The 22,803-nt window shown below is 51.1% G+C and overlaps 1 protein-coding gene across 1 annotated transcript in view; it reads right to left on the bottom strand.

Moving 5' to 3' along the window:
* SH3BP5 (SH3 domain binding protein 5) overlaps positions 1–22,803 on the bottom strand; it is a 71,004-nt gene that overhangs the window by 41,524 nt on the left and 6,677 nt on the right. The gene's annotated exons all lie outside the window — the stretch shown is intronic.

The following is a 22,803-nucleotide window of genomic DNA, read 5'->3' on the forward strand; positions in this document are numbered from 1 at the left end:
AGAGTTCAGGCTTAAGGAGCCTGCAGAAATCCACCTGACTTCCCCAAAAGCATCCAGAAGGGCCTCCACTCGACCAGGAAGCCTATGCGTACAAGCCCATGTCAATAACAACAGCCCCTGAGAGAACCTGGCGTGATACTGCAAGCGTCCCAGCACCTGTGCCGGCTGGTATGGCAGCCCCCAGCCACACATGGCTACTGAGCACTTGACCCTGGCTAGCGAGACTGACAAAAGGAGCTTTTCCCTTAGTTCATTTTATTTAGATATGCTTAAACAATCAATGAGGCCATGACCACCGTATCAGACAGTGCAGGTTAGACCGCAAAGCTCCATCCAGGGGAAGATGCCTAACCTGGTCACCCCAGCAGTTTCAGTCCATGATGATGACAGCATTCATCACACTGTCCCCAGGCCTGTGACACAGCCAACACTAAACAGCGTGTGCCAATTTCCGACAGGCCAGACCCTGTGCTGTGCCTTGGGCTCGGTCCCTGCCTTCAGGACACCTCCAGTCCGGTGGATGAGATGGGGATAAATATAGTCCATCCCCGGAGAGCGTGTGAGGATCGGACCAGCACAGCTGCTGTGGGGCCCAGGACCCAGAGCCTCAGCAGGCCAGGTAAGAGGAGGGGTGGGAGACTCGCTCTTAGAGGGGGAGTCATCGGAAGCTCCCAGGGGTACCATCTTCACAGAGGCCTGATGCACGGATGGGCACTGGGGGAGGAGGGAAACACCAAGTCCAGAGCAGCAGCAGAGCCACACCCACAGGGGAGGGGAGGGATCGCGCTGGCATTTTCCAGAGACTGCAGGAAGCTGGCCATCCAGAATGTGGAGAATGGCTAGAGATAAGGGCGGCCGCCCCCTCCAGAGACTCCACGAGCCATGCAGGCCTGGACAGGTGTCTGGGAGAGGGGAACAGCGGGGTGGGCGGCGCCAGGCTTCACTGCACTGTGAAAGCCAGGAAACCAGGTCCACGGATGCCCCGAGGAGGAGAAGAATCACAAAGACAGTTTAGTTGCAGCTCTAGGAAGACACACTGGAAGGGTCGGTCGGGGCTTCAGAGACCCAGTCCCCTCCACCCTTCCTCCCCCAGGGAGCTGGCCCGGCACAGCCACAGCCTGGGGAGTCTGCGTGCCTCAGAGGGGCAACATGGGCGCTGGGGGAGGAGGAACAGCACATGCTCACCAGCCACGGGGGGCCCCAAGAGCAGCCGGCCACCCCGCCGGTACACACGTGTGTGTCGCTGGCTGCAAAGGGGCTGAAAACTGCTTCTAAGCAGATTATATGGAGCTCCTGGGTCACTGGGATCGCTCATGGGGGGTCAGGAGGGCCCCGATCATGCCTAACTTGCTCTCCCCCCATCATTTCGTGCCGTGGGCTTTCTAGGTGGGTTTGAAACACACGAACATGGCCTTTGTCTTACATGGAGCGTCTCAGCCCCAGGCCCCCCTCCTGTATCTGTGGTCCCTCCCCCGCGACCTGGGTCCTCATCATTGGAAGCTGCTCCGCCTTCCCTCTTCCCTGGCCAGGTCTGCAGTCACGTGCTTCAGCTACAGCTGCTGAGGACAGAACAAGCTAGACTTGTCCTCCAGAGGACACGCCGCGCACGCGCGTGCAGGCCACCCAGGGACAAGCAAAGCCCTGCTGAGCTGCTGTCGGCTTGACTTGCAGTCCATGGGAGGCAACGTGTTGGCTGCAGCTCCAGACGTTCAGCAGAGAGATGGCACTAAACCGGGTTAAAGCTCTTTCTGCGAGCTCCGATTGAGTCACTTCTTCACGCATCGTTTTTATTACCTATAAGATGGTTCTTTTCCGTCTCATAGGGAGGGCTGTTAGCTTCTAAGAGCTAACACCTAGATCGGGCAACACGGGGCCCCCATTCCTACCTGGCAACCAGGGGTTAGAAGTAGAGGAGAAGATACCCCTTAGAGACGGTCCTTTCCAGCCCCGTGCCCTGTGCCTGAGCCACGACCAGCTTGATTCACCCACTGACCTCCCCTTCCCAGCCCTCGGAGACTTCTGATTGCCCAGAGCTACTCCAGGCACCAGTGACTATAATATAAGCCACCTACCTGCATGAGGGGAAATGCCTCCCATGGGGCAGACACAGATGCTTTTATCCATCCGAGTATGCAATCACTAACAACCTTACCAGCTAGGAGCTTCAGTTGCTCAGGTTACTACAAGATACTGAGTACAGTTCCCCGTGAGTGCCAGGGTGTGATCCACATCGTATGAAGAGGGAAACCGAGGCACAGAGTGACCAGGGAGCCTGCCCAAGCTCACAAAGCTGGGACATGGCAGAGCTAAGATTTCACCTTAGACTTCCTCACGTGGTACATAAAAAAGCACCATGCAGCGTGATAGGCACTAAAGACCTCGGTCTACACGCTGCAGCAGACACACACCCAGGACGGCCACACCCAGAGAGAGAGCCATCCCAGCCAGGACTCGGAGACAGGGGGATTTCACCAGAGAGAGAAGGGGGCATCGCAGCTGAAGGACCAGCAGAGCCAAGGGCGGCAGGTGGGAGGGCTGGCGGGAGGAAGGCCACGGGAGCAGCTCCCACGCTCTGACCTCGATCCCACATGCATCGGAAGACAGGGTAGGTTTCTCGAGTAAGCCTCCGTTTACCCCGCCAGCGCCTGCTGTCAGTAACGCCTGAACACCACTTTACCTCTGCCCTGGGGGTCCCGGGGTTAAGAATCTGCACTTACATCTCAGGGGGGCAATGAGCGATCCCTGGTCGGGGAACTAAGATCCCACAGTCTGTAAGACCAATAAATAAATAGATGGATATGGACAGAAAAGAGTTTGTTTTTTAAAAAAAGAAAAGTAAACCTCAGGACTGTGAACACAACTTTGCGGGCTGCAAAAATGTACATGCTGAAGGCTGATTGCAACCTGGTCCTGCCGGAGGAAGCGGGCGGGGCAGAGGAGGAAGGAGACTGCAGCCTCCTCTCCCAGAGCGGCACGGTGGGGTAAGAGCTGAAAAGAAAACGCCGAGAGGCAGCCACACAAAGCCTGCTGTTTAGAGTGATGGAAGTAAATACCTAAATAATCAGCTAAAATACGTTAAACGGATTGATTAAATTGCGGTGGGAGGATGGGATACTAGTTGGGAGGGGTTGTTTTGTCTTGTTTTTTGCCCTTTTTAAAAATTGTAGGAAATTATCACAGTGGATTTATAAGCAGAAGCATCTGCAGATCAAATCTGGGTTGGGGTCCCCACGTGAATCTGGTGGGCAGATTCAGGGACCACCAGCCTGGCTGAGCGTGTGACCATCGAAGGCTGCTGAGTCCAAGAGATATCATTTGACATTAGCGTCTCCCTCCATCGAAGAGGCTGTGCTGCCAGGGGTGATGACGCAGGGCTGGCTAGCAGCCAAACAACAACAACTATTCATCCAAGATGTGTTAAACACTAAACACAAAGCCAGCCTTCTCCCTGATAAAAGAGAGTGGGCCTAGCTCTTCCACCATTCCACAGACGGGCACGGCTGTCCAAGTAATAATCCACCATAAAATCCTGAGGTGTGGAAGCCCACAAAACCAACATCTTCCCTGCCTACTCAGCATAACAGCCCTGATTTTGTTGGACCTCACCCTGGTCTCAGAACTGATCCCACGCCTGGCCATCAGTATAGGACACTCCTAGCTTCCGTGATCGTTAAGGGAGGGCACGGGGCCCATCAGAACCAGTAAGATTTCATTCCAGGACTTTACTGAAACTGTTAAGAGGAAATTTTTTGTACTGACATGGCTGAGAAGACGTAATAAAAGCTGGAGCAGATGGCAGCCACCTTGGTACCGTGAGGGGAGAGTCCACCCGAGGTATGGAGGGAAGGAGTCCTAATGACACTCTGAGCTTTGGGACTTAGCAATGCTTTATAGTCTACCCTAAACGCCACTTCCCCCGAGCCAAAATGGGACACACACAGACGCACACAACTGTCACCCCTGCTTCATGTTTTAAGCCAGTTAGAACTGGGTTTCTATCCTTTGCAACTGAAGTAAGCCTCTTAAAAAAAATACTGGAAACTACTATATGCCTTAAGGTAGTCATGCTAAAGTACTCAGGGAGGGGAAAGTCAATCACAGTCTATAAAGTGGCAAAGTTCTGTAACTAAATTCAGGTAACTGCTGGAGGGCTTCTGCCCCAGATAGTAAAGCCATACATACAAGGAGCTTCTGGGGAACTTAATTCAACCTATTCTGTAGAAAAAATTTCTCTTTTTTTTTTTTTTCAATTCATCTTAAAGCCAGCTGGCCACAACTGAACCTGTACTTTTTGCCTTATTTCCTAGTTCGAGAAAGGATTCCAAAATGGTTCTCTGTCATCTACAATTACAATGTGGTCTCCCAAGATCAGAGTTGGGGTTGCTTCCTGGGGTGTCCAGGGAGGAGAGCCAATTGTTTTCCCTGGGCTAAGTGATCCACGGATAAGTTCAGAAGACATCTCAGGAGAATGAGCAGACCTTTCACCAGTCAAGAAAAATAAGCCACACACCGGCCAGGGCTGTTTACCAGCTGATTTTTTTTTAGATCAGCATCTGAAGGAGTTCTAAGCCATCCCTTGGCTTGGATGAGGCCTCAGAGCTTCCAGTCTGAAAACTGTGTCACGTCCATTAGGTGACTCAGACTGAGGGCAATTTATCCAAGCAAAGAACTGCTGAGAGTGGCACAGTCTCCCTGTGTGAATGTGTCAGTGTGTCAGAAACACAGCCCTGGATCAGACAAGAAACCCCGCCACACAAAGCCTGCAGCAGGGCGCCTGGGAAGTGGCGGGCAGGATGGTCACACGGGGGACAAGCCCTTTTTTCTGGCCAGCCCAGTCACCTAAGCCTCAGTGATCTCGCCTGGAAGCTGAGAAGGGCAGCCTCTCCCCTTCACAAAGGCCTCCCCAGAACCTAGCGAGGTGAGGACGGGACGTCGGTTTAAAAATAACTGTCCTACAAACTAAAGTCACCAAACTTCAAAAGGTCCCGAGTCACACCACTTAAAAATACACTGCTCTCTGCTTGTGGAGAGATTTCACAGGCATATTCCGAGAGCCTCACAAAGACCCTGCAGGACAGCATGGCCAGGCTCAGCAAGAAGATCCCCAGTCCCCAGATAAGGGACCTCGGCCCCGGGGAGAAGAGCTGGCCTGGCCCGAGGTCTCGCACAGGGGAGTGTTGGGCTACAGAGCACGGACAGATCCCATCTGTCTTTCCCTCACCCGCAGTTCTCAAAGTTTGGTCCAGGGAACATGGAGGTAGGGGTCGGGGGTTCCTGGAGACCTCTTCTGGGACTCTGCACGGTCAAAATCATTTTCATAATCAAATTCAATTTAATCTGCCTCTTCCCCTTTCGTTCTCTCGTGACTCTTGAGTGGAGTTTTCCAGAGACTCCTAATGTGACATCACGAGAACGAATGAATGCAGGAGCAGAAACGAGAACCCAGCTCTCCCATGAAGCCCGATAGGAAAGAGACTTGCAAAAGCCACAGAATGACGGCTTTCTTTGCACAATTTTTTTGGGGGGAGGTCTGGGAAAAGTTATTTTGATAAGATGTACATGTAATAGGTTTACATTAGATATACATGTACAATAGATATACATGTAATAGGTTTATTACTGTCACTTTTAATGAATGAATACAGTTTTAAAAATAAAAATTCAGTTAAAAATGAATACAGTTTTTAAAAGTGGGTAATAGATGCTACCCATAAAAACAGAATCTCTCTGAAATGCTCAGTGATCACACGAGCATGAAAGGAACCTGGGGCCCAAAAGCACCAGGTCAGCTGGTGGCAGCAAATCACACCTGCCCCACCCACGGCCTGGGCCGCCCTGCAGAGACCCCGCTGGAGGGGAACGGGTGTGTGTTCAGGAACAGCGAAGCAGCTGTTCCTTCCCAGGCCTCCTTCACCCCTTCTGATTTTCCCAAGGAGAAAGCCTGCGTTTGGAGCCACTGTCTTCACTGTTGCTTCACATTTGCTCATCTCCCTTCTAAGAAAGGGGGGAGCTGGCCAGGCTCAGAGCCTTCCCTGGAGAAGGGGATCTGCTAAGAATTTGATAAGCAAACTGATAAAGCCACTGGAAACAAGACAGCGCTGCTCTCAGAGTCAGCAAGCTGGGCTCATCCGCGTGATTCTTCACTAAAAACCTTGCTTTAAACAAAGTTATTTCCCTCCGATGGCTTTTTACTTACAGTCATTAAGTCTCACTTTCAAACAAAGGACAAATGTGAATTCATGTGGGAAAAAAAAAACAGAATAAGTCCATACAGAACAAGAATAAAGCAGAAATTATGAAAGAGGCAGAAGAACAAGAGATTTGGGATGTAAAGTCTCTGTAGCAGGAACGTTCCAGAATTCCATGGTGCAAGGCACCACCAGACACGCTCCAACTTTCCAACCAGTTCTAAGGTAACCAACATGTTTTTAATGTTACTACAGATCACGTTGTTTATTTTTCCCTCTACCCACCCAATCTATTCTTTAAGTACACTTGTGGCAGCTGCTAAAACACAAAGAAACCACTTTCCCAGGGCTTCAATGAGAAGGATCAAGTGCCCCCCAGGCTGTCTGCAGAGCTTTCGGCCAGAGATGCTCTGAGCCTGTGTAGCACTCGGCGGAGGCCACCAGCCACATGTGGCTAAATGAAAACTTGATGTGTGCTTAGTTTAGTGCGGCTAACTGGATACTGTATTAACCTGTCATTTTTTAAAGTAGAACTCGAGTCGCCCCACAAGGCTGGTGGCTGCCATCCTGGACGGCATGGGTCCGACTCCTGAACCCAGATTCCACTCTATGCTCTGCCTGCAGGGATCCAGCCACGCTCCTGGGTCCCCCTGCTGCCTGCCCTCCGTGCCTCTGTCCGGTGTCTCCTGCCCCAGGGAGTGGCCATCACAGCCCTGGGGGACGGATGGGGAGCCGGGACGATCTGATTTCAGCTCCAGGAATTTTGCAGAAGAGGCCGAGGCGGAGAGACTGTGCCTGGGGCAGAGCCAGGGTCTGGGGCATCAAGGCAAGAGGGCCCCGGGGCTGGGGGGGGGCAGAGACGGGGTGCGAGGACAGGAGCCCCCAGGAAGCCAGGGCCAGCCCCACAGGGACCACCCCCGCCCAGCACCGCACAGGCCCGACCACCCATCAGCAAGTTTCACCCAACCAGGGGGCCTGGGAAGACAGGGGCAGAGGGATGGGAACATACATGGAAAAAAAGCAAGAAAGGGGGTGACAGCACCAGGGCCCCCCAGTCGGGAAGCAGCAGAACCACGGCTAGGGACTGGGGCCCAGCGCCCCGCCTCTGCCCACCTTTCTGCCCCACCTTGAACCCCACCCTCTTGGGGCGTCTCCCAAACCCAGCTTCTTTAGGGACTGTGCCCCGCACGTAAGGAGGATCCTGCTGCCGTGCTTCTGACATACAATCCTCTCCCGAGGGCCAGAATGGAAGAAGCCGGAGGAGGGCAAGTTGAGGACACAGAGGTGACCACGGAGAGGGAAGAGCGAGCAAATGGGAGGAGAGCAGGCAGCAGACGGAGGGGGCAGGAGACGGCCTGGGACCCTGACCCTGATTCTGCAACCACCCAGACAGATCCCGTACCAATCCAGTCAAGGCTCCTCTGTGGGGGAGGCCCCCAGCGCGGCGAGTCACCGTGCTGGGCCCACGGGTGCTGGGATACTCAGAGCGCCTGCTCAAGGCTCTGCAGCGCCCTTCCCTTCCCAGGGGTCCTCCTCCCTTCTGCCTTTCAGAAACCCCATCTTTTATTTAAGCTGCTTGAGTGGTTTGGGGTAAAATGGAGGGGATTCTAGGCCCAGCTCCAGGCCCAGGGCAGGCCCCAGGCAGCCGACAAGGTCAGCCCTGCTTCCTCTTTCCACACCAGCCCACCAGCTGTCCGGGTTCTGCACCAGCAAGAACTTCCTCCCACCAAGACAGAAGAAGAGGAAAGAAGCGGCGCTGGTCAGCATGGTTTCCTGTACAAGCTGGCCTCCTCCGAGGTGTTCAAGCATCTGAAAGCTTTTTTTAGGTCTAAGCAGAACCAAGTTCCTCCCAGGCACAAAGGCTGTGCTCCAGAACTCTAATTCAACTAGAGGAAGTTTCCAAACAAGCAGGTGAGGACCACTCCCATCCCCAGGACACACAGCTGGCACAGCTACCTGCCCTGGGACACGCAGCCTTGGCCAAAGTCAAGATGCCACTGCCATTTGCAGGCTGAGTTAAGAGAGTTGGTAGCTCTGGGAATGCAGAAAAGGCTCTTTTTTAAACATTTTTAATTTAAAATAGTTCAGACTAAATGAGGGTAAGATGCAGACATGATGGCCTTTAGCCTGAGACATTTCAGTGTGTATTTCTTAAAAATGAGGACATTTTCTTACACAGCCAGAGTAAGATGATCACAATCACAATAACGCCGCTAATCTGATCTGTGATTTTGTTCAAATTTTGATGTCCCGCCAACATCTTTCACAGTGAAAGTGGTAGTCGCTCAGCTATGTCCAACTCTTTGCAACCCCATGGACTCTAGCCCGCCAGGCTCCTCTGTCCACGGAATTCTCCAGGCAAGAATACTGGAGTGGGTTGTTGCTGTTCGGTTGCTCAGTCATGTCTGACTCTTTGTAACCCCATGGACTGCAGCATGACAGTCTTCCCTGTCCATCACCAACTCCCAGAGCTTGCTCAAACTCATCTCTATTGAGTCGGTGATGCCATTCAACCCTCTCACCCTCTGTCGTCCCCTTCTCCTCCTGCCTTCAATCTTTCCCAGCATCAGGGTCTTCTCTAAGGAGTCAGTTCTTCTCATCAGGAGGCCAAAGTATTGGAGCTTCAGCGTCAGTCCTTCCAATGAACATTCAGGGATGATTTCCTTTAGGACTGACTGGGTTGGATCTCCTTACTGTCCAAGGGACTCTCAAGAGTCTTCTCCACCACCACAGTTAAAAAGCATCAATTCTTCGGTGCTCAGCCTTCTTTATGGTCCAACTCTCACAACATAGAAGTAGATGTTTTTCTGGAATTCTCTTTTGCTTTTTCTATGAGCCAATGGATGTTGGCAATTTGATCTCTGATTCCTCAGCCTTTTCGAAGTCCAGCTTGAACATCTGGAAGTTCTCGGTTCACGTACTGTTGAAGCCTAGCTTGGAGAACTTTGAGCATGACTTTGCTAGAGTGTGAAATGAATGCAATTGTGTGGTAGTCTGAACATTCTTCAGCATTGCCTTTCTTTGGGATTGGAATGAAAACTGACCTTTTCCAGTCCTGTGGCCACTGCTGAGCTTTCCAAATTTGCTGGCATATTGAGTGCAGCACTTTTATAGCATCATCTTTTAGGATTTGAAACAGCTCAGCTGGAATTCCATCACCTCCACTAGCTTTGTTCGTAGTGATGCTTCCTAAGGCCAACTTGACTCACATTCCAGGATGTCTGGCTCTAGGTGAGTGATCACACCATCGTGATTAACTGGGTCATTAAGATCTTTTTTGTACAGTTCTTCTGTGTATTCTTGCCACCTCTTCTAGTATCTTCTGCTTCTGTTAGGTCTGTACTGTTTCTGTCCTTTATCGAGCCCATCTTTGCATAAAAGATGGTATCCCTTGGTATCTCTAATTTTCTTGAAGAGATCTCTATTCTTTCCCACTCTACCCACTGGAGTGGGTAGCCATTCCCTTCTCCAGGGGAATCTTCCCAACCCAGAGATCAAACCTGGGTCTCCTACATTGCAGGAAGACTCTTCACCATCTAAGCCAACATCTTTTACAGCAAAGGAAGAAAAGTTATTTTTTCCTGGTCCAGGATCCAGTCCAGGACTCACACAGGATCTAGTTGTCAAACTCTCTCTAGTTTCCTGAATCTGGAAGTGTTCTTCAGTTTTCCACGGCCTTGATAGTTTTCAATAATATGAACCAGTTATTTTATAGAATGACACTTTGGGAAAGGCTCACTTTCAAATCATCAGTTTTTGTTGATGTTACACAGGCAGGAGCCACCAGAATGGAATCTAATCAATACAATTTTTAAAAAATGTATGTTTAGGACTTTGCTGGCAATGCAGTGGATAAGAATCCACCTACCAGTAAAGGGGACATGGGGTCGATCCCTGGTTGGGGAAGAGCCCAAAGCCACCAGGCAAGTAAGCCCAAGCGCCGCAACTACCGAGCCTGCAGCCATAGCAACGGAAGCCGGTGGTCCTGGAGCCCGCACTCCCCAACAAGAGAAGCTGCTGCGGAGAAGCCTGCACGCTGCAGAGGAGAGCAGCCACCGCTCCCGGCCACTGGAGCAAGGCCACAGCAGTAAGGAGAGCCCAGCCCAGCCAAAAACAAGTAAGTACACTTTTAAACTAGTAAAATTAATATATTTTAAACATTGAAAACTGTTAAAATATACATATATATATTGGAAGGACTGATGTTAAAGCTGAAACTCCAATACTTTGGCCACCTCATGCGAAGAGCTAACTCACTGGAAAAGACTCTGATGCTGGGAAAGGTTGGGGGCGGGAGGAGAAGGGGACGACAGAGAATGAGATGGCTGGATGGCATCACCGACTCTGTGGACTTGAGTCTGAGTGAACTCCGGGAGTTGATGGTGGACAGGGAGGCCTGGCGTGCTGTGATTCATGGGGTCGTGGAGAGTCGGACACGACTGAGCGACTGAACTGAACTGAAGGTCCAAAGCACCACAAAGGAGAAAACCCTTTAATCATCGGGGACAAGGGTCAGTGCTTTGAAGCCCTGTAAGAGGGACAGAAGTTACATAACCACACACACGTACACTCTCTCTAGCTCACAAACATACACTCACACACACATACACACCCTCACACACACATACACTCCCTCACACACACATACACTGACACACTCTCACACACACACTCACAAACATACAGACACACTCACATACACACACTGACACACACTCTCACAAACATACATCACACACACACACTCTCACATACACACCCCGACACATACACACACATTCACACACACTGTCTCACACATACACACACTGACACACACACTCTCACATAGATACACACTCACACATATACACACTGACACACACACTCTCTCACATACACATCCCGACACACACACACTCTCTCTCACAAACATACACACTCACACACACACTCTCACACACATACATTCACACATACACAAACTGACACTCTCACAAATATAGACACAATCACATACACACACTGATACCCATACACTCTCACAAATATACACACCCTGACACACACACACACTCTCTCACACACACACTCTCACATACACTCACACACATACACACTCACAAACATACACACCCCGACACACACACACACTCACACACACACTCTCTCACATACACTCACACACATATACTCACACACTCTCACATACACACCCCGACACACACACACACACTCTCACACACATACACTCATACATACACACACTGACACACACACTCTCACAAATATACATACACAATCACACACTCACACATACACACACAGACACCCATACACTCACAAACATACACACCCCGACACACACACTCTCTCTCACAAACATACACTCACACACACTCTGACACACACACTCTCTCTCACACATACACACTCAAACACTTACACACACACTGACACACACATACACAAAGCTGAGAAGGCTGACAGGACTTGCTGCTGTTTCATTCGGGGCCAAACACATGTTTTGAAACCCACAGGATTCTTTATGTGAGAGGAGGCAGAATTGCTGAAACGGTGGCATTTTACAAGAGATCAACCACAAGTGAACTCTTTTCCATGTCCACGCTGAGAGGCTTAACATATTTCCTCAACCTGAAGAGCCACTTTTCCCCACACTCGCAAACAGCAGGTCTCAGACGGATCATCAAGTTCACGCGCACACTCACCAGGAGTGGCGCGTCAGCCACGCAGCAAGTGGTCCTGCGTGACAAGGCCTGCTTCAGAACGGACACGAGTGTGGCAGCAGGGCGCTGTGGCGCGTTCAGAGCCGGCCTCGGGGGCTCCGGGGGCCAGGCAGCACAGGCCCCAGGAAAGCACGCGCCCCCGGCACTGCAGGCGAGAAGCTGCCCACGCCTCCTGGAGGACCTTCCTTCTGACACAGTCCACAGAACAGGAGGGAGGGAGGGCGGAGGCCGCAAAGGAACCAAAGTCAAAATCACTGCCGCTGCCGTGAGACGCGGAAGAACCCAGAAGCAACGGCTGAAAACGTCCAAAGAGGCTGCTTCCAGCAGAACTGCAAGCGGCAAGGAACGAGGCAGAGGGCTTTCATTTTCTCAAGGGCTTTTCCTCAGCTGTGCACAAGTATGGCTTCAATAAGGATCAAAGTTTGGCTGCAGCACAGATTCACCTGCATTTTTTATTTCCCCGTGATCAAGACTGAGCAGGACTCAGCCCATTCAGCACGTCGCTAGATTCAAATCAAAATCTCTGTCCTGCCAGTACACTGGTAGAGCCACTGTGGAAAAGAGCATGAAAGTTCCTCAGTCAACGAAAGACAGCGGCCACCTGACCCGGCAGTCCTACCCCGGGCATGTATCTGGAGAAGAAAACTATGATTCAAACAGACACGTGCACTCCTGTGACCACAGCAACACTATGGCCTGGAGACAGCATAGATGCCCTCCAACAGGCGAATGGACAAAAAAGACGTGTGTGTATGTCTATATATGGGGGGCTTCTCAGGTGGCTCAGTGCTAAAGAATCTGCCTGGGTTGGGAAGATCCCCTGGAGAAGGAAATGGCAATGGAAGGAAATGGATTTCTCTTATCTGGGGAATCCCACGGACAGAGGAGCCTGGTGGGCTATAGTACCTGAGGTCACAAAAGAGACAGACGCAACCTGATGACTAAACAACCCTATATATGTGTGTGTGTATGCGTGTGTGTGCCTGTGTGTTTGTATATATTAATACACAGTGGAATACTACTCAGCCATAAACAAGAATGAAATAATGCCATTTGCAGCAACATGGGTGGACCTAGAGATGATCATACTAAGCGAGGTAACAGACAAACCATGTGATATCATTTATATGTGCGATCTAAAATATACCACAGGGACTTCCCTGGTGGTCCAGCGGGTAAGACTGCTCTCCCACTGTAGGGGGATGGGTTCGATCCCTGGTGGGGAACTAAGATCCCACATACCGCACAGTGTGGCCCCAAAAATAAAAGAATAAAAAGGACCTCCCCGGTGGTCCAGTGGCAAAGATTCCATGCTCCCAATACAGGGGGCCAGGGAACTAGATCCCACGTGCAGTAAAGATCCCACACGGCACAACCAAATAAACAAACAAAATATGACACGAAGGAACTTACCTACAAAAAGACTCAAAGGCATAGAGAACAGATCTAAGGTTGCCGAGGGGGAGGTGGGGGTAGAGACGGGATGGAGTTTGGGATTAGCAGGTGCAAACGCTTACATATAATGGATAAACAACAAGGTCCTGCTGAGCAGCACAGGGAACCATATTCAATATCCTGCGATAAACTATAATGGAAAAGAATATGAAAAAGGATGTATATATATGTATAACTGAATCGCTTTGCCATGTAGCAGAAATTAACACCATACTGTCAGTCAACTATATTTCAATAAAACTAATCAGTTTTTAAAGGCTCAGTCATTCACTGAGGGATGGCAAAGCCTTTGCCCGTCATCTAACTCAGAGGCTGTCACTGCACAGAGCGGGCAACTGAAGCCTCCCCCATGCCAAGGATGTATATCTGGCGAGTGTCAGGGCAGAGACGAACACCTGGTCCCCAAGTCCTAGATCAGCGTTCCTCCACCTCACCAGCCTCGGTGGGGGCCTCAGAGGATGCACCCTCCAAACCCACAAACGCACATCTTAAAACTACTTCAGCACCTGGGCTCCAGCCTCAGACTCCTGGATTGAAATCCCGGGTCCTCACCCCACTGGCCGTGTGGCCCAGGAGAACCAGCTCGGCCTCTCAGCCCTTCTGCGTCCCAGCACCGTCTTCAAGAGCTGCTCTGAGAACTAACCTATATAAAACCACTTAGGACAATGCTTGGAATACAATCAGCTTTCGATAAACAGTAGTGATTTTTATGAAGGTGCCGTTATTCAATAAAAAGCAACGGTTAGACAGGAGAGGACCACAGTTGGCCGAACACTTTACATGCTAGGTACAGGGCCAGGCACTTTACAATCATCACCTTATTTAATCCTTATTTAATCCTCTGCAAGATAGGTATTGCCCTTCCCCCTTCCGAGAGAAGGAAATGAAAAACCTGGAAAAGCTAAAAACCTTGCCAAGACTGCACAGCTTACGAAGAGGCAGGGGGAGGATTCAAATCTAGATTTCCTGAAGGCCCCAGTCCATGCTTTTCCTCTATCAGCTCTAAAACAAGTTTTCCTATGCTTTTTTGATCCCAAGTTTCATAGCATTCAAGTACAATTTGCTTGAACCAGTTCCAACCTGGGGCGGGGGTGGATCCAATTTCTAGCAAATGCCTGCAAAACCAGGATCCTATGTCTGCAGTGGAAACGCTAGCAAAATCCAGGGCAGGGGAAGAACGCAGCATGTCAAAAGCTGCCCAAGGGGTTTAAGAACCTTCCCCCTGCATTTATGAAGTGTCTGTCTAGCTATTGTACACCGGGGCCCTGGGCGCCACTAATATTTTATAATAGGTGTTGAAGCCATGGCGTAATATTCTCTCAGACAAGATTTTAAAGAAATGGGGCAACGCAGCAAAGAATCCCTTATGGCAGAAGCCATAGCACTGTTCAGAATGGCTCGCTGTTGCTTTAATTGCCGCTGGCTGGTTTAAGGGTCACTGAGAGGAATAATCAAAGTCCTTCCTCTGCTGGCTCGTTAACCATTAAAGCAACTCAGCAAGGCCCCGTGAACCGTGGCTGCTCCTGAAGCCGATGGACTTCTGCAAGCTTTGGTCTCAGCGTTACCACCCAGAGCATGGATGTTCCAAAGGGGCTCAAATGCCTTGGCACTGACCCCGTCCAGAGATGGAGTGTAGGCCCGTTCTCCTGAATCTGCTGGGCTCCTGGCTGCCTGGATCAGCAGATTGCCGCGGAAGTGCCGCTGTGGGACCCCCAAGGCTCTGGTGTTTCCACCTGGTCATCCTGAGACGCCCACAGGAGGCAGTCAGACACTGCGAGGAGGGCAGAGCGCCTGGGACCGCCAGGCTGGGGCAGTGGGATGGGAAGATGGACCAGCTGAGCCCGCAGCCAAGACCCAGAATCTATGGCCAGACACTGGGGGTGGGGGTCTGCTCAGACAACAGGTCCAGCCAGGCCTTCGGAGGAGCGCACCCAACTGACATCTTGGCTACGACTGCACGAGACTCCTCCAGCGAGGACCACCCCTCGGAGCTCGCTCCAAATTCCCGATCCACACATCCTGGGCAAGACAAAGCATTTGGCTTGGGGTAAAGAAGCTCGGGGGTAATTTGTTAGGTCCAAACAGGAACTGGGACCATGGCGAGGGACATCTCTTCTTCACAAAAAGCTAAAAACCAGGGAGAAAACGTCAGATCTGCCGGTTTCAAATCCATCAGAACGAAGCTGGAGCCTTTTGTGCGAGCAACACAAGGGTCAGGCGGACAGACGCCCGAACCCCGTTCATCACGCTGCGGCGACGCCGACCCCACTCGACGGCGTTTACAGGAAGCGGATGTGGCCGCAGTGAGAGCAGATAGCAGCAGACGCTCCTGTGACTGTCTTCCTGATGGCAATTTCTATCTGTCAGAGCAAATGTAATGCCACTTGGATAATCCAGCAAAACACAGCACAGGGAAAAAGGCAGGCCAGAAGAGATCTAAATTGTTCTCCATCTTCCTTTAAGGAAACGAAAGAGGCTGATTCTCCGAGCTCTCTAAGAGCACCTTCGCAAATCTGCAAATGACCATGAGACTCTTGGTTAAGATGAGCTGCATAAAAGGGATTCAGCCTCTACTTTAGAAGCATCTATGTGGTGACAGGCAGATTAAGTAACTTTCAGAGACCGAGGGTTGGGCAAAGATACCTGGGATGCCTGCCAAAGGATGAGGTTCAAGAGATGTTTAATTCATCCAGCCAACACACACATACACACAAATACACTGCTATGTTAAATGTCTCCACAATAAACGCTCAGAAGGAAAAACAACAGTTCAATATTAAAAGGCTGCAGCCCACAGGGACCACAGCTCTCTGCCAACAGGGGGATCTGAAGATTCTCTCAACCGTGGGGACAAGTTTCGCCAACCCTTGGAGCCTGTCTTCTTTTGAGGTGACGACACCCTAGACACCTCGCAGTCAGAGGGGAGGTACCTGGATAACGCTGGGGACACAGTCAGATCACCGTACTGCAACAGCAGGTGCCCAGGTTCCCACAATGGTGCCAGGGAAGTTTACACACCATCTGCATAACTGTGTAAAAGGAAGACAGCTGATTTGTTTTCAGGCAGCAGACTCCATCTCAACATTGACAGCTATTTCTATATTCTGGCCAACGGCCCACACTAATGTCGTTTTCCCTAAGTGACACTACAGTGGCTGACACTGCGCAAGGGCTCCATTACCCGCAAGTCTTCAGCCGGGTAGAAAGGACGCTACTGCGCAAATCCATCTGTGAGTTTGAGTATTTAAACACTCTTCACGTTTGCAATGCTTCCCCCGTTCTACCTTGGGGATTGTCTTGTATTGTTATAAATGAGGGTGTCTTGGCTGCAAACAACCCAACAAGGCCTTTACAGCTCTTTTCAACCCTCTATGAAATACCACGTGAGAATTTAACAATACAATAATTCACCAAGCAAACCCACCAACATCAGGGTTTATCCACAGTTAGGGCAGGCACTAACCAATCTAGAAATTTTTCCCACCAGCCCTCATCGTTCCTAAAATTCCTTTCATGAAAATTCATTTCTTTGATTCATAAAGATTTCTTTTTATAATAGAGCTACATTCTCCACCCTCATGCCCTGCCGATGAAAATGATCATTGCAAATAATGCAGAAAACATTGAGAAATAAAAAAATTGAAATCCCCAGCATTCTTAGCAGTAACCATTAACAACGCGCGAGGCTATGTGCTTCTGAAGCTATGATACTGCATCCCCCAACCCCACCACCAATCAACATGAATCAACATTTTTGCAGAATACAATAAACTAGAAAAGTGAAAAGCCACTGGGATGTCACAGCAACGTCAAACGGCTAAAAAGAAAAACTTCTAAAATCTTACTCAGTTTCTGTGGGTACTTCATCTTAATTGGTAACAAGCAGAGTCGAGTCTGTGGACCATGCTATGATTCTCTCTCTTCTAAATCTTTTTTCCCTCTTATATGTACATGTTCTTTTACTGCATGTATATATGCTTTTACATAAACTCTGCTGCTGCTGCTGCTAAGTCACTTCAGTCGTGTCCGACTCTGTGTGACCCCATAGACGGAAGCCCATCAGGCTCCCCCGTCTCTGGGATTCTCCAGGCAAGAACACTGGAGTGGGTTGCCATTTCCTTCTCCAATGTGTGAAAGTGAAAAGTGGAAGTGAGGTCAGTCAGTTGCGTCTGACCCTTAGCGACCCCACAGACTGCAGCCTACCAGGCTCCTCCATCCGTGGGATTTTCTAGGCAAGAGTACATAAACTCTAGCATAGTTTTAATAAGTATTTTTCCCACTAGCTTTTTTCCCACTGAATAGATGATGGCCACGTGTCCATGTCCACACATCATCCTATTCCAGTGTAAAATACTCTTAAAACTTGAGAATCTCCAAGCAAGGCAGAGTCTTACACCTCCATGAGCTCAGCCCTTCGGGACTGAGGGGCTTGGGGGAGGAAGAGGTCACAGGCTGTGCTTTACCAATGCCACCTCTGTGCCCGGGATCAAGGCTGCCCAGGCACAGCCCAGGGGCCGATGCGGTTTCAGAGCAGGCACAAGGGAAAAGGGCCCTGCTCGTCCTGCCGGACACTGTGTGTGGCAGGAGCCACGGTGAGTCCACACAGCATCTGGCTCTAACCGCAACTGTAGCCATTCAGATACTAGGGTACAAATATGGGGAGGCCAAGCCCTTCCTTCCAGGGGCTGAGTCCAGGGCACGGGGAGCCAGACCAGCACAGAAATGACCAGAAGACAGCCTGAGAGAGACGCATGAGACAGGTAGCGCTGCTTAGACAGACTCCTGGGTGCCTCGCCTCCAGAGATTCTGAGTCAGCAGGTCTGGGTGGGGCCCAGGACTGGGCAATCCTAACTTGGTTCTGCGATGCAAGGACCACGCCTTGATGGCATTTCTCGAGGGCAGGGGTCCCCCCCAGGCAAACCCGTCCCCTTCCCCAGGACACCTGCAAGGCTGGAGATGTGCCTGGTGTCACAACTGGGCGGGGGGCACAGGAAGTGGTCTCATTTAATGAGAGGACGCTGCTAAACCTCCTACAATGGACAAGACAGCCCCCAACAACAAAGAATGTCAAAAAACAGTGTCACCAGCACAGCTGGGCAATTCCTTGAAGGCAAGATACTCAAGGCCTCGGTTTTATCAGCAGAACAGGGAGGATCGGCTTGATCACACAAAGTCCTGCTGAGGATTCAGGGATCTTATGCAAAGTGCTGAGGACAGGGTCTGGCATACAGGAGGCACTTTTTATTGCCATTATTACTATTTTTAGCTCTCGCTACTACTGAAGAGCAGCTTGGAGACAAGGACATTCCAGGACGGACACAAGTCCTTCCTGCAAGGACCCCGCCACGCTCCAGCCCTCTCCTGCCCTCTCCCAGTAACAGCAGCAACGATATTTACTGACAGCTTACCACGCAACATCAGCGGGCTGAGGAAACTGAGGTTCAGAGATGTCGAGTAACTTGCCCCAGGTCACACAGCCATCAAGGGGCAGCCTGTCAACATCCATCCTCTCGAACATCAACTGCACAGCAACTGTGCACCAGGCAAATCCCAGGAGAACACACAGACTAACACAGCACAGCTCAGGCAGAGAGACAGCTGATTCCAGAGCCCAAGGTCTGCGACTCCAGACCCCACAGAGTCCATCGCGCTGTAATCCTGGCCCTACAAGCCCTCTCTCTGGCCTGGTGCCTGGAGCCTGTCTCTGACAAAGGGACCTCATGGCAGGGCTGGGGGAGGAGGGCGGAGCATCTTGCTGGAACCTTCCCTGCATCCATCCTGAACACCCAGCAGGTCCCCAGGCTCCTGGCCAGCCCCACCTGCAGGAAGCTGTGCCTTCCCAGCGGCTGGGCAGCGAGCAAAGCCCTCCCGCACTCCGTGTCTCCTCCCGCCCCCAGGCCCCACAGAACCCCTAGGAGAGTCACGACTCCAATTCATGGACAGAGCGACTCAGGCTCCAAAGTGGCAAGTGCCCCCAAAAGTCAGCAGAGCTCAGGTTCCAGCCACGTCTCCTGAAGCCAAGATGTCCCTTCACACACCCCTTTCCCATGACTTTGGGTGTTTTTTTTCCCTGACTATAAAGGAGTACAAATTCAAAGCAAATAATTCAGAAAACACAGAAAAAAGATAAAGAGAATACATCTGACTCATCTCTCCTGCAGATATAATAGCTGGCATGTAATTCTTTTCACGTGTGTTTACGTGCATAAACACAGTCTTTAGAATAGCATCATGATTCTAAATCACAAACCCATGCTCTTCTTGGAAGCTGCTTTTTCCCATTCAGATGCACTTCCAGGTTAATGACAAGCTGGTCAACACGTGAGGCCTGGATTCTCTCAACCAGCACCTGGGCTCGGTTATTCATCTATTTCAACAACCCCCTACTGACAGGCAGGCGGAGTCACAATTTTCCAACATTTTCAAACAGGCTGCGGTGAACCCCGCTGGACCTGGATCTGTGCCCAGTTACCCCCTTAGGACAAATTCTTCCAAGTGCAATTGCTGGGTCAAAAGTCATGGACATTCCAGAAGCAATGAGGGGACTGTCACCCAAGCAGGCAGCCCTGAGTCCTACTGGTCCGATGGCCAAATTTCAGGTCAGAGCTGGGTTCCCCAGAGGCCCAGAAAAGATGTCACACCCAGCCGACGACAGAAGAGTCTTCCCCCCCAGGCTCCCCTCCGTGCCGCGCCGTCCAGGCTGCGGGGCGTCTGCATGGCCCTTCTCTGTCCTCTCCTGCCAGCGGCTGGCCCTCCCAAAAACCCGAGTCCCTAGGCCTTGACGCCAAAGCCCCCGTTACATCAGAGAGCCCCCAGCTCCAAAGACCTCACCCGGGTCCCCCACTCTGCAGCCAATGCCCCCGGCACGGTGAGGACGCAGCACGAGCCAGAGCCACAGAAGGGCCTCGGGACAGGCTACAAAGACACCTCCAGGACACCGTGCCCTGCAACCAGATCCCCCCAGGGACAGAGAGTCAGCCTCACTGTGCAATACACAGACACACACACACCACACAGTTATGCAACACACACACAGTCATGCAACATAGACACACACACACACACAGCCATGCAACACACACATACCACACAGATACACACACTACACACACACAGTCATGCAACACACATACACACCACACACAGATACACACACTACATACACAGTCATGCAACACACACACACACTCATACACTCACAAAACACACCACACACACACTCATGCAACAAACACGCACGCCACACACACACCTTACAGAAGTACAAAGAGATTCCAGCTTCGCTCATGTCACACACACACAGACATCACACACAGACAGTCACGCAACACACACACACACACACCTTAAAGGAGAAGGTGCTACGACACGATCTTCTGAGAAAAGAATTTCTCTTCCCCTGACTTGTGCTAATAACTCATTAGGAGACACCAGGGAGCTCCCAATTCACCCCGTCTTCTCCTCCCCCACCCCAAGTTTCCAAGCTCAGGACAGCTTTTTCAAGATAAATTGTCTGCTAGGTTTTGGCAAAGGAGAAGGTTGATGCTGGGTGCAGGCCTTCTGTGCCTCTGAGGAACACAGATGTCCGGAATTCGGATGCTTTTCCAAACCGCCTCCACCCGAGCACGAAGGGAAAGAGCTCGGCCGTTTACAATGAAGCGCCTCTGCCCCCGCTGGGAAGGGCAGACTGAGAAAGTCAGCGTGCGACGGCTTTCGGAGCCAGAAGAATGTGTGTGGGCAACTGGGCCTGGAGGGCCCGTCCTGCTCCTCAAAAGGACCATTTCAGCCCAAGACAAGCCCACCTTCAGAGCAGCAGGGGGTGAGGAAACGCTACACACGGCGGTAAACACTAGGACCTGGGCGTCGAGTATTACACATCCTGACAACAGCGACAGAAATCCGTGCTGCCTCTCGTTTCAAACCTTCGAGAGCAGACCGCGGGGCCGGGTACACGGCGTCCAAGTGCATCCGTGTGGCAAGGCTGCCACACGCAGAAGGACAGCTTATCTTTCTCCAGCTGCGGCTCGCCTCACCCCCAGGGCACCAGTGCTCAGCCCAGGAGGCGCCCCTCCTCAGCACTGCCTGTTCCCTCTGGAGTGTCCCTCCCCGCCCCAGGCCCGCCCCCTTCAGACAGGCTTTCAGGGAAGCACACAGTGGGTGCTCAAGAAATACTCCATGAGTTAATGATTAATGCCGATTAACCGATATGCCTGTGGGAAAATACATGTGTTTTCTTAACTTGAAACATCAGGCTTATACTCAAGAGCCTCTCTGATAAAAAAGCTGGGCTTCCCTGGTGGCTCAGAGGGTAAAGCGTCTGCCCGCAATGAGGGAGACCTGGGTTCGATCCCTGGGTTGGGAAAATCCCCTGGACAAGGGATAGGCTACCCACTCCAGTATTCTTCGGCTTCCCTAGTGGTTCAGCTGGTAAAGAATCTGCCCGCAATGCCTAAGACCTGGGTTCAATCCCTGGGTCAGGAAGATCCCCTGGAGAAGGAAATGGCAACCCACACTAGTATCCTTGCCTGGGAAATTCCATGGACAGAGGAGCCTGGTAGGCGACAGTCCATGGAGTCACAGAGACTCGGACACGACTGAGCAACTTCGCTTTCTTTCTGATAAAGGTTTACTCCCTTCAACAGCTTGAAAAGGCTGGTTCTCCCAACAGAAATCAGAGGGCAAAGGGGTTACCACACTGTCCAGACAAGGTCAGAGGCAAACCAACATCGCAGGAAGGGGCGGATGTCACCTGAGAACAGTCTGGCATCAGACACCTTTGATCATCTCCCCAGTTAAGCCGCCAAGACGCAGAATGGGATCCAGAGGTGAATCCCAGCTGACACCTCGGCTATGACGCCCAGAGGCAACTGCGCCACACACTTTCCCCAACTGTTTTCTTTAAAAATAATTGTACACAATTTTGAAAGGTTACTTTCTACTCAATACTTTGGCCACCTGATGCGAAGAGCTGACTCATTTGAAAAGACCCTGATGCTGGGAAAGGTTGAAGGCAGGAGGAGAAGGGGACAACAGAGGATGAGATGGCTGGATGGCATCACCAACTCAATGGACCTGAGTCTGAGTAAACTCCAGGAGTTGGTGATGGACAGGGAGGCCTGGCATGCTGCAGTTCATGGGGTCGCAAAGAGTCGAACACGACTGAGAGACTGAACTTTCTACTTACAGTTAATACAGAATATTGGCTATCTTCCCCACGTTGTGCAAACGCCCTTGAGGCCACCTTACACCCAACACTCTACTGATAACCACTGGCTTGTCTCCACACCTGTGAGTCTGCTCCACTTCCGTCACATTCCCCAGCTGGTCATGTGTTTCATACTCCACACATAAGCAGCACCACACAGTATCTGCCTCTGACTTCTTTCACTTTCACGCAATGCCCTCCAAGTCCATCCATGTTGCTGCAAATTTCA

This window comes from Moschus berezovskii, chromosome 1 (assembly GCF_049115385.1).
Source record: "Moschus berezovskii isolate FMDL1 chromosome 1, NW_MosBer_1.0, whole genome shotgun sequence".
In the NCBI taxonomy this organism is placed as follows: domain Eukaryota; kingdom Metazoa; phylum Chordata; class Mammalia; order Artiodactyla; family Moschidae; genus Moschus; species Moschus berezovskii.